The following is a 13600-nucleotide window of genomic DNA, read 5'->3' as shown; positions in this document are numbered from 1 at the left end:
GGGGGGGCGGGACACACACACATTAGGCTGTCTCCTAGGCAACCAGGTGCCTGGGCTCAAGTCACATCTGCATCTAGCAGTCAGGTAGGCCATTAATTAGCATCTCTATAAGACATCCTCCAAATTACATCCTCCAAATTACAAAGGGAGGAAGCACCGAACCTCTAAACTCTTAAGTCATCAGCTTCAGCCAACATCTCTTCTCAGGTTATAACAAAAGAAACTAGGAGCAGTACATCCTGGCTATTGTTAGGCAGAGACAGCTTGTCTACAGAGTTCTGTGATCAGCTCAGACTGGGCTAATGGCTCTTGTGCCATACAGAAATATGGGCCTACAGGTAAAAAATAAAGACATCTTGAAATTTTCAGGCAAATGGACAGAACTAGAGAAAAACATCCTGAGTGAGGTGATCCAGACCCAGAAAGACAAACATGGTACGTACTCACTCACAGGTGGATATTAGATGAATTCCTTCTGTTGAGATTTCTCTGTTTAGATCAGAGAACCTTGAAGAGTGGGGGATGAGCCAAATCATGCCTTCACCCCAGCACTCTGGGATGCAGAGGCAAAGTAAGGAAGATTTCTTTAGGACAAGGCCAACCTGGTCTAAAGAATAAGTTCCAGGATAGCCAGGAGTACTACACCAAGAAATCCTATCTGGAAAAAAAAAAAAAGAAAGAAGAAACCAGCATGAAATACATAGTGGGGAGGGAGGACAGAATAGGGAAGGAGGGTGGAGAGGTGAGGCAGGGAAGGAGGGTAGGGGTACGGAGGTAAAAAAAGTGAAGACAGAGAGGTGGGAGGGAAGAGAAGAGAGGAAGAAGCAGTGTCACACGGGCACCAAAGGAACATCGTGGCCCTAAAATTACTGAACTCAAAGTGCTTCTGCTGTGTGCTCAATCTAGGATGTGGGACAGATGAAACCTAACTGAGCTGACAATAAATGACCTGAAGGCAGGATTACATCCTGGTGGGTTTCCAGTCTTCACTGTGCCTAAACACACACCACAGGATAATTGTCCCAGTCAAGTACACAGCAGCCTAACTTTTTGCCACAAAAAGAATATGTTGTCTTCTCTACTTTTCTCTACCACAGATGAAGTCAGGCTAATCTCTGGTTTCCTGGTAAAGGAAATATAGGAAGAAGATATCTCATCAGCTGGTTAAAGTCTACATGGTTCTCAGTCTCTCTCTTAAATATTTAACATTGGTGTGGATTTTTATATATTGTTACATTTTTTTTTTTTTTTTTTTTTTTTTTTTTTTTTTGGTTTTTCGAGACAGGGTTTCTCTGTGGTTTTGGAGCCTGTCCTGGAACTAGCTCTTGTAGACCAGGCTGGTCTCAAACTCACAGAGATCCGCCTGCCTCTGCCTCCCGAGTGCTGGGATTAAAGGCGTGCGCCACCACCGCCCGGCTTGAGGTTATTTTTGTTATGCTTGTTGTGGTAAAAGTAAAAACAGTGTAGTTCCTCAAGTGGGTGCAGCAGACAGTGGGTCTGGGTACCATGATGGGCCATGTGGCTGGTGAGAGACTGAGATGAATAGGCAGGCCATGTAGAGAAAGTGGTTATTTATTTAGTGGGTTATGGAAGGGAAGGGGAAAGGGAGACGAGCAGAAGAGGAGAGGAGGGCGAAGGGAGAAGTGGGGAGAAGGCAGAGAGGCAAAAGATGCCTCTTTGGGAGAGAGATGGAGAGGAACAACTCAGATTGGAAGCAGAAGGAAGATTTGCCTGCTTTGGCAGTGGATGGGTGAGGGGGTGGTTGGGGCTTGTCTCTTAAAGGGACAGGACAGACCATTACATTCCCGTCTCTGTTTTATAATAAAAAGGTGAGAGGTTAGGCACAACGGGTTAAAGGATTTGGGGCAGGTGATTCTCAGACTGCTTCCTGCTTATTTGTGGATGTCATTTGCACAGGGAGGACCTGAGAAAGCTGGGTGCTGGTCACATCCTGGGGTAGCTGGTCTCTTTGCTCCTGTCTGGTGCTTGTGGTATGGAAATGTCTGGTGTCTCTTACACCTGTTTAAGGTATTGGCAGAACAGAAGACAAAGTTAAGTTTAGGTTTGGGAGCTTGTAAAACCCTGAGGTGTCCTCCCAGATAGCTTCTGCTCAGAGTGCACAGGTCACTGGTGCAAGTTCTGGTCCTGCCATCTTGTATATCTGCTTGACATAGGCACTGAGATAGAGTTTTGTCCAAGCACTTTGAGCACGTGCTCAACTTGCTGGGCCTGAGCCACCTTGGTGTCATGCCTGATCCACCTGCTGGTCGGTCACATATCATCACTACATCTGTATATCTTCCCCTGACCCAGCCATCAGAGCATTGGGTCTACCAGCTGGTCAGACATCACCACTAAGTTGACACAATCCAAGTCTCTAACAATTGTTAAGTCACTTGGTATCTTTTAAATGATAAAAAAGAAAAATAAAATGTAAAAAAGAATAAAGGGATAGGACAATATTAAAACCTGTCCTAGGTCTATGATTGGAAATATCATAATTCAGGGAATTAGGATCCTGCTCACTGCTTCTATGCATGGGATGTTAGAAAAACTGACTGATAAACAACTTGGCTGGGAGGGATAATGTGGGTCATAATTATTATTAGTCTAGTAATTTAAATTTTTTTTTCTGGATTTTTCAAGACAGGGTTTCTCCGTAGCTTTTGGTTCCTGTCCTGGAACTAGCTCTTGTAGACCAGGCTGGTCTCGAACTCACAGAGATCCGCCTGCCTCTGCCTCCCGAGTGCTGGGATTAAAGGCGTACGCCACCACCGCCGGGCTTAGCAATTTAAATTTTATCCTTAAAACATTTTGATAACTATGCCAAATATCACAGACTCTGAGTCAGGGCGTTAGCTCAGTCCTGGTCTGCTAGTGTCCCAGTGTTGGGTTGGCTCCCAGGACTGGATTTGCTCCTGGCTTCTGCTACGGAAATATTTTTTTTTTTTTTAAAGGATGGGAAAAATCAAAATGCCAGGGCATCTTAGGGCCAGGGAAATGGGTGTCAGGGCAATATGGCAGAGGCAGAAGAGCTTTCTTTGTTGGGGGGTTGGTGAATGTGGTGGACTTTTCTGAGGAGTCATCCGAGCTCATTCCTAGAGACTGAAGGTGGCAGCTGTTGTCAGCACTGTGGTGAGGAGGGGACCCAGCCCACAGGCTATTAGACACCAATGCAACCCCAAACCAGAACTTCAGGTATGACCAGCAGAGGGATGTGCATTAAAGACAAGGCGGATGGGGGCACTCAGAGGGGACAGGGGTCCTACCTGTGAGCAGAGTGACCAACAGAAGGAGTTTCATCTTAAGTGAGAGGAGGACTCAAGTGACTTCTCTCCTTACAGTCCTGCAGCTGTGCTCTGGCAGGGTCCAGTCAGCAGGCGGGGCCTGTGACTACCGTGTGTGTAGCACAGAATTAGAATGTGTCCACCCTCACAGACAGTCCTGACCGTCAGAGCTGCTGTAGATGGTGGCAGAGCCTGAATCAGTGCTGTTGCAGAAGCATAGAGAAAGGGCTGGCTCAACACCCCACACCAGCTCCTTGCAGTGACTGACAAAGTGTCAAGTCCCTGCTTTGAGGTCATAAGGAGATATAGACATTGCTCCTGGGGTTGGGTCTGAGGGATGCTGATAGTGACGTGTGGACCCACGCAGGAGTAGCTGGACCCAACAGTCCTCCATGTTAACTGGATAGACTAAGTGATAAGTCTGTTCCAAAACATCCCGGCGTGCTGGGATGGAAGCCATGGCTGGGCTCGTCTCCCACTCTTCAAGGTGCTCCCCTAATGGCGATGTCTTTCCCATTAACCTTCAGTTTCCAGGATGGACAGAATGATGCTCTTTGAGGAGCTAGTTATGATTGGTGGACAGAGAACACAATCACTAAGGCTGGGCTTTTATATAGGTTCTTTACTAGAGGGCACTTTTTGTAGTGAACACAACCAGGGAGACACGAATGCTGTACCAGGAACCGAGGTGAAAGTCTATCAGCAAACAATTCCATACTTCTTATTATATGAAGTCTTGGATTAGCAGATGTGTCCTGGTGGCCACAGTTGTAGATGAAGTCCTCACAGCCATTGCTTTTGTCTGCAGAGAAACAGAAAAGGAAGTTGAGTGGAGCCCATGGTTATACTCCCTATGATTCCTATCCACAAGAAAGGGGTGGTGTCAGGAGCCATTTTTCCAAAGAATATAGCAGGAACCATTGTCCTAGGGATGTTTGCAGAGAGCCCCACACCCCAACTGTATTGAGAACTGTTTGTTGGCAGAGCCTACCCAACACCCAACTATCTTGAGAGCTATCTGTTAGTGGAACCTGCCCCACATTCCAACTATCTAGAGAACTGTTTGTGGTTGGAATCACAAAAAGGAACAATTCCGCTTGCATAGAGAACACTAGGTGTGTCGACTCGTGACCTCATGACCGAGGACTCTATGACCTCCTGACCAACTCGTGACCAAGTGTCGACTCGTGACCATTGCTGCAAGATCCCTTCCTGCCCTCGCCATGCCCCTGCCCCCATCCCAAGCCAAATTCCTCATTCAAGGGCTATATAAGCCACAACCATTACGCTAATAAACGGAGACCTTGACAAGAACTCTGCTTGGTCTCCTTCCTCTTTCCCGCCCATGTCTTTTCAGATAGCGCCTCTTCGGGACCCTGAAATAACTGACCTGCCAGGCGGGTTACAACCCTAGAATAACTGACCCGCTGGGCGGTTACAGGGTGGTTCTCCTATTGGTGCTGATTTAGGGTTGAGAGACACAGCAAACAAAAGTACACTGGGTTGTCCAAATTGCTGGAACACACTTATAATAAAAATATCATTTGTTTAGGGTCTGGGGAGATGGTACAGATGGTGAAGCAGTTGCCATACAAGCATGAGGGCCTGAACTAGAGTCCAGAGCCCACATAAAGAGCAAGGTATCCTTGGGGCATCTGTAACTCTAGTGGGAAGTGGGGAGTATGGATCCCCCAAAATTACTGGTCAGTCAGGCTAGTTAAAGGTGAGTATCCTGTTTAGTGAGAGACCCACCCCATAAAGACATGGTAGAGAGTGATTGAAGAAGACAGGGGATGCCAACTCATTCCTAAACATAAAAATAAACAAACAGGTATATATTCAATCATAAAACCTAGAAAACTACAAATATCAGCTATCCTTTTAAAATCACATGACAATTAAGACAATAATGCAGCTTCCACCTCCCAAGTGCTGGGGTTGCTGATGTGCACCACCATGCACATGGGTTCTGGGGCTGGAACCCAGGGCTCTGTGCATGCTAGGCAAGCACTCTAGCAGCTGAGCTGCACTCCCAGCTCCTGACTCCTCCCTCACCTGTGAAATGGCAATGATAAATCTTGCCCTGCACACATGTTTAGTCCAGGTTTTGATTTATAGCCAATTATGGCGCTTCCAGTTTTCAGTAAATATGGAGTCAGTAAACAAAGCAGTTAATACAAGAGAGAGGCTTTGAGCTGGACGGTGGCTCAGAGAATAAAACCACTGGCTCTCAAGAGAACCCAGGCTGCATCCCTAGGACTCACGTGGTTGAAGGAGAGAACAGACCCCTGCAAGTTGTCCTCAGACCTCCACAGTGCGTTGTCGGCAGGAATGTCTCTCGCACAAATATTAAAATCTTTAAATGTTCTTTAAAGGAATCAGAATGACGCAGATCTTTGTTCCAGAACCAAATGCCATCACAGTGAGGGCTCACAGAGTTGTGAGCCTGTTCCTCCTTGACTGGAGGCCAGAGAGTTTGAGCTTGTTTTTGCTCTATCAAAGTTGCTGGCAATAGGTGAGGCCACAAATGAGAGATTCTGACCTAGGGTGTGGAGAATTAGTAATGGGGGTATGGAGGTGGATCTGCTCCACCTGGAGCAAAGTTGGAGAATTCAAGTCTATTCCCTATATCATGTTAATGAAGTCTGTTGCCTCCCCACTCCCCTTTTGGAGTGAAGTACAGAAGCGTGTAGAAAATAAACAAGGCGGACTCAGTATTCACTGAATGTCCCTCCCAGTGCTGTTCTGTGTTGCTTATTTATGTCGCTTATTTCTCTTCTATCTCTGTTCCTTTTGCTTAATAATTCTAATCCTCACACTACCCTGGAAAGTACAAGTTTTGTTGAAGCTAGTTTTTGACACATCACTTCCAAGCTGGGTGACCTTGGGCTAATGGCCCAGCCTTTCTCATTTTCCTCATCTTTCTCATTGTGACCTCATCTGTATTTTAGTATCTACCTGATAAGTCTTGGTCCCAAATGGGTCCAAGGAAATGAGTGTTAAATGGTGACTGTCTCTGTCACCTCCATGACCCTTCCAACCTGCCCAGGGACAAGCAGAGTCCAGAGGTCCTGAAGGGTAAACCTACCACCACAGGTGATCTCATTCCCAGTCCCCGAGTATGAGGAGAAGCAGAGGTAGTGGTTGCCTATGGGGAAGAAACAGTTTTCCAGATTCTTGACCTGATTGTAGCAGTTGTCACGAGTCTAGCAACATCCGGAGAGAGGAAGGAACAGCTGAGGGAGGAGGATGAACCCAGAGGAGATAAGTTCTCACTGCAGTCTCTTTTAAACGTGTCAGGTGATTTAAGCACCATGTTCCAGAAGAAATGGTCCTAAGGCTTGAGAATCTGTGTTTTCTATTGGTATATGTTTATTGAAAGCCTCTTCTGTGGAATGTGGTGTGTCTGTCAGTAGTCCCGGTACTTGGGAGGCAGAAGCAGTTGGATCTGTGAGTTTGAGATCAGCCAGGGATAAATATGTGAGGCCTCTCTCAAAAAAGTGATTAAAAAAACAAAACAAAACAAAAAAAAACTGCAGGAATATAGTGAAACTATATATTCCAAAGTTGTGATGACTTTTCATAGCTAAGGCTGACACTTTGACTGTGGCTGTGATGATTGGCTGTGCCCTGGTCTGGAGCCTGAGGACAGCATTGCCCACTCTTTACATCTCACACATTCTGCCTTCAGGGCCCACTAGACACAGCGTCCTCTTGTGGTGACTTCTTTACATGACAAGAAGAGGAAATATATGCTGGTCATGATTGTGCACCCCTTTAATTTCAGCATTTAGGAGTCAGAGGCAGGAAGATCTCTGAGTTTAAGCCCAGCATGGTCTAAAGGGAGAGTTCCAGGACATCTAGGGATACACAGAGAATCCTTGTCTGGAAACACACAAACAAACAAAAATAACTAAAAAGTAAATAAACAAAACCAAATAAATGATGTCTGGTGATTATGCATGTGCCTCATAAGACGTTTTGTTATTTCTCTGTTCCCACCTGAACTCGGACACTCCAGTCTCCTACCAGATGATTGCTCACCTGTCTAAGTTCTCCACCCCAGTGTCTGAGCTGTCCAAGCCACAGTGGCAGCCATAGTTGTTGTACTTCAGTGAGAGATGACTCCCAGGATGGTGCCCTTGATCGCATTGCCGAACTGCCTCAGAGCCTGTGGACTGTTGCTGGGTGCAGCAGTGTCTGCTGCTGCAAAAATGCACAGCACATTTCATCAGTCTCTCTTGGGTATACCAGGGTTTGATGCCTGCCTGCCAGCTTCCTCCTTGACTCCTCTCAGCTGCTGCATCGGGAGAGCAGTGAATAGAGGTAGGTGTGTGGTGTGTGTGTGTGTGTGTGTGCTGCCCTGCACACAGGGCGGCAAGCAAACACTTGGGAGCACTCATCAAAGTGACACTACACAAGAGGAGGTCAGAGGACAGCTTTAGGGAGCTGCTTTTCTCCTTCCACTATGTAGGTCATGGAGACCAAACGCAAGTCACCAGGCCCCGCAGGAAGGTGTCTAACTTTCTAAGACAAGGAGTTGCCCTGTAACTCAGGCTAGCTTCAGACTCTGTAGCATCCCTCTGGCCTCAGTGTCCCAACTGGTAGTATTATAAACGTACACCACTCTCCTGGGCTGGGCTGACTCTCCAAGACTGAGTTCTAAACACATTGCCTTTTGCCTTGTTTGCCTTCTCATTTCTAACTGTAACAGTGTAACAGTGGCCTGTGGTCCCTGTGTTGAGGAGCTTAGGACACTCTGTAGTCAACAGCCAATAACCCAGATATCCAACCATCTCTTGAGTTAGAGAACTGCCCCACTTTTACTCAAGCCCAGGTGAAACCCTAGCTACTCACACTACCACCACCACCAAAACCAAAAATAACAGGTACTAATAATCACTTGTCATTAACTTCTTTTATTTATTTATTTATTTTATTAAAAAAAAATTCCGCCTTCTCCCAGCCTCCCATTTCCCTCCCCCTCCTCCCACTTCTCTCCCCCTCCTCCCACTTCTCTCCCCCTCCCTCCAGTCCGAAGAGCAGTCAGGGTTCCTTGCCCTGTGGAAAGTCCAAGGTCCTCCCCCCTCCATCCAGGTCTAGGAAGGTGAGCATCCAAACTGTCTAGGCTCCCACAAAGCCAGAACCTGAAGTAGGATCAAAACCCCGTGCCATTGTCCTTGGCTTCTCATCAGCCCTCATTGTCCGCCATGTTCATAGAGTCCAGTTTTATCCCATGCTTTTTCAGTCCCAGTCCAGCTGGCCTTGGTGAGCTCCCAATAGATCAGCCCCACTGTCTCAGTGGGTGGGCGCACCCCTCGTGGTCTTGACTTCCTTGCTCATGTTCTCCCCCCTTCTGCTCCTCATTGGGACCTTGGGAGCTCATTCTGGTGCTCCAATGTGGGTCTCTGTCTCTATCTCCATCCATCGCCAGATGAAGGTTCTATGGTGATATGTAAGATATTCATCAGTATGGCTATAGGATAGGGCCAGTTCAGGTTCCCTATCCTCAGCTGCCGAAGGAACTAACTGGGGACATCGCACTGGGCACCTGGGAACCCCTCTAGGTTCAAGTCTCTTGCCAACCCTAAGATGGCTCCCTTAATTAAGATATATACTTCCCTGCTCCCATATCCACCCTTCCTTTATCCCAACCATCCCATTCCCCCAAGTTCCCCCCGTCCTCCCCTTCTCACTTTTCTCTCCCCATCCCACCCCACCCCCAAGATCCCAATTTTTTGCCCAGCAATCTTGTCTACTTCCAATATCCAGGAGGATAACTATATGTTTTTCTTTGGGTTCACCTTCTTATTTAGCTTCTTTAGGATCACAAATTTCTTCTAATACCAATGGTCTCAATCCACCCATTAAGGGACACATACAAACAGAATGGACATAGAAACAGGATTCATCCTTCTACTGCATATAAGAAACACACCTCAACTTCAAAGAAAGACACTACCTCAGAGTAAAGTGTTTGGAAAAGATTTTCCAATCAAATGGGCCTAAGAAACAAGCTGGTTTCTTAATATCTAACAAATTAGACTCCAAACTAAAATTAATCAAAAGAGATGAAGAAGGACATTTCATATTCATCACAGGAAAAATCCATCAAGATGAAGTCTCAATTCTGAACATCTATGCTCCAAATATAAGGACACCCACATTTGTGAAAGAAACACTATTAAAGCTCAAATACACACTAGTAGTGAGAGACTTCAACACCCCACTCTAACCACTGGACAGGTCTGCCAGACAGAAACTTAACAAAGAAATAAAGAAGTTATGACTCAAGAGGACTTAACAGATATCTGTAGAACATTCCACCCAAACACAAAAGAATATACCTTCTTTTCAACACCTCATGGAAACTTCTCAGGAATTGATCACATACTTGGTAACAAAACAAACCTCAACAGATAAAAAAAAAATGGAATAACCCCCTATATCTTATCAAATCACCATGGTTTTTTTTTCTCTGACATGTAGATATGTTCATTTTATTTATTTTTTTCCTTTTTTTATTGAAAAAAAAAATTTTCCGCTTCCTCCCTGCCTCCCATTTCCCTCCCCGTCCTCCCGCCCCTCTCCCCCTCCCCCCACTCCTCTTCTCCTCCCTCTCCAGTCCCAAGAGCAGTCAGGGTTCCCTGCCCTGTGGAAAGTCCAAGGTCCTCCCCCCTCCATCCAGGTCTAGGAAGGTGAACATCCAAACTGTCTAGGCTTCCACAAAGCCAGAACATGAAGTAGGATCAAAACCCCGTGCCATTGTCCTTGGCCTCTCGTCAGCTCTCATTGTCCGCCATGTTCAGAGAGTCCGGTTTTATCCCATGCTTTTTCAGTCCCAGTCCAGCTGGCCTTGGTGAGCTCCCAATAGATTGGCCCCACTGACTCAGTGGGTGGGTGCACCCCTCGTGGTTCTGACTTCCTTGTTCATGTTCTCCCTCCTTCTGCTCCTCATTAGGACCTTGAGAGCTCAGTCCGGTGCTCCAGTGTGGGTCTCTGTCTCTATCTCCATCCATTGCTAGATGAAGGTTCTATGGTGATATGCAAGATATTCATCAGTATGGCTATAGGATAGGTTCATTTCAGGTTCCCTATCCTCAGGTGCCCAAGGAACTAACTGGGGACATTGCCCTGGGCACCTGGTAGCCACTCCAAGTTCAAGTCTCTTGCCAACCCTTAGGTGGCTCCTTTAACTAAGATATGAGTTTCCCTGCTCCCCTATCCAACCTTCCTTTATCCCCAATCATCCTGTTTCCCCCAGTTCCCCTCATCTTCTCTTTCACACTTTTCTCTCCCCATCTCCCCTCACTCCCATAAATCACCATGGTTTAAAGTTAGAATTTAACAACAACACTAATGCAGAAAGCCCACAAACTCATGGAAATTTAACAGTGCTCTATTGAACTACCCCTGGGTAAAGGAAGAAGTAAAGAAAGAACTGAAAGACTTCTTAGAATTCAACAAAAATGAAGGCGCAACATACCCAAACCTATGGAATACTATGAAAGCAGTGCTAAGAGGAAAACTCATAGCAATAAGTGCCCACATAGAGAAAGCAGAGAAAGCTGACACAGTGACTTAACAGCACATCTGCAAGCTCTAGAAGAAAAAGAAGCAGAATCATGCAGGAGTAGAAGACAGGAAATAATCAAAAAGAGGGCTCGAATCAACAAAATAGAAACAAAGAAGACAAGACAAAGAATCAATGAAACCAAGAGCTGGTTCTTTGAGAAAATCAACAAGATAGACAAACCCTTATCCAAACTAATCAAAAGGCAGAGAGAGAACATCCAAATTAACAAAATCAGAAATGAAAAGTGGGACATAACAACAGACACTGAGGAAATCCAGAGAATCATTAGGACATACTACAAAACCCTATACTCCACAAAATTAGAAATAACACCTGTAGCACAGAACTGAACACAACAATAAATAAATGGGACCTCCTGAAACTGGAAACCTGTAAATCAAAGGACACAGTCAAGAAGACAAAGAGGCAGCCTATAAAATGGGAAAGGATCTTCATCAACCCCACATTAGACAAAGGACTGATCTCCAAAATATATAAAGAACTCAAGAAATTAGACATCAAAGTTCTAAATAGCCCAGTTAAAAATGGGGTACAGAACTAAATAGAGAATTCTCAACAGAAGAATCTCAAACAGCCAAAAGACACTTAAAGAAATGTTCAACATCCTTAGCCATCAAGGAAATGCAAATCAAAACAACTCTGAGATACCATCTTACACCTGTTAGAATAGCTAAGATCAGAAACACTAATGATGTGGAGTAAGGAGAACACTCATCTATTGCTGGTGAGAATCCAAACTTGTGCAACCACTTTGGAAATCAGTATGGCAGTTTCTCAGAAAATTTGGAACCAACCTACCTCAGGATCCAGCAATACCACTCTTGGGAATATACCCAAAAGATGCCCAATCATACTACAAAAGCGTTTGTTCAACTATGTTCATAGCAGCATTATTTGTAATAGCCAGAACCTGGAAACAACCTAGAGGTCCCTCAACTGAAGAATGGATAAAGAAAGTGTGGCACATTTACACATTAGAGTACTACTCAGTGGTAAAAAAAAACAATGACATTTTGAATTTTGCATGCATATGGATGGAGTTAGAAAACACTATCCTGAGTGAGGTAACCCAGACCCAAAAAATGAATATGGTATGTACTCACTCATTAGTGGATTCTAGCCATAAACAAAGGACATTGAGCCTATAGCTCATGATCTTAGAGAAGCTAAGTAATAAGGTGAACCCAAAGAAAAACGTATATAGACCCACATGGAAATTGGAAACAGACAAAATTGTCTGACAAAATTGGGAGCATGGGGGCGGAGGGTAGAAGGAAGGGGAGAACATGAGGGAATGGGATAGTCCAGATGGAGGAAGGACAGATATGAGATCAAAGAAAGAGATATCTTGACTGAGGGAGCCATTTTGGGGTTAGCAAGAAACCTGGCTCTAGATAAATACCCAGGAATCAACAAGGATCACCCCAGCTAAGACCCTAGGCAATAGAGGAGAGGGTGCCTGAACTGGCCTTGCCCTGTAGTCTGACTGATGATTATCTTAAATATCACTATAGAACCTTCGTCCAACAACAGATGGAAACAGAGGCAGAGACTCACATGGGAGCAGTGGACTGAGCTCCCAAGGTCCAGTTGAAGAGTGGAAGGAATGAGAATATGAACAAGGAGGTCAAGACCATGAGGGGTTCACCTACTGAGACAGTTTGCCTGAGCTAATGGGAGCTCACTAACTCCAACTGGACTGGGAGTGAGTAAGCATGGGATCAAACTAGTCCCTCTGAATGTGGTTGACAGTTGGGGCAGATGGAGGGGCCACTGACAGTGGCACTGGGATGTGTCTCTGCTGCATGTACTGACTTTTTGGGATCCTATTCTCTTTGGATGTATACCTTGCTCAACCTGGATGTAGTGGGGAGGGCCTTAGAATTTCCACAGGGCAGGGTGCCTTGCCCTCTCTTAGGATTGGAGGGGTGGGGTGGGAGGGTGTGTGGAGGGCGTGGGAGGAAGGGAGGGAGTGGGAATTTGGATTGGTATTTTTTAAAAGTAATAAAAAACCATAGGATGACCTACAGGAACTACCCATAGCCTCTGTTGTCCCAGTGAAAGGGACCATGGATGCAGTTAACAGGTTTAACAGTGGCTTGTGACTTTGCTCAGCTGAAGGTGCAATCTTTAGGGAAGTAACAAGTCCCTCCAACCCTGTTCCCAGGCCTGAACGTGTTGCAGAGTTGCCTGTATAAGTAACCCATGAAGTGTAACCTCATTGTGGGGCTGTGTATCACAGCGTCGGTGCGGCTGAGCTCTCTGCTGCCCTATCTGCCCAGGTTGATGGATCCTTTGGTGTCTGCTCTCAGTGGGTCTCAGACTTTGGAAGGCCAAGGCCTGAGGACCTAGTAGTTGTGTGTAAACAACCTGCAATTGGATTTCCTCTAAGACTGCATTCAGCCTGTGCAGGGAAGAGCTCATGCAGGTAGGTGCTCTTCCACCTCCGCACCAGCAGGGGGCATCAGCTCTTCATGCCTAAGGAGTCACCGGACTCAGAGGCAGAGTGATGCCTGTTTGCAGAGCCCTGGGATGTGCTACCCAACGGGTATTGCTAGCGAGGTCTCCATAAGCCAGTGTGAAGGTAGAAGGTGTGGGTGCTGCTGCTCCCAGAAAGAACCTGCCTGAATCCGCACAGACTTTCGGGTTCATAGTAAAATAATGAAACTGCAGGGAAGCTGATGAGAGAAAAAGAACAGACACTAAGAGGTTGTTT

Source organism: Chionomys nivalis, chromosome 3 (genome assembly GCF_950005125.1).
Source record: "Chionomys nivalis chromosome 3, mChiNiv1.1, whole genome shotgun sequence".
NCBI lineage: Eukaryota > Metazoa > Chordata > Mammalia > Rodentia > Cricetidae > Chionomys > Chionomys nivalis.
The sequence above is the reverse complement of the archived record's forward strand: the minus strand, read 5'-3'. Positions refer to the sequence as shown.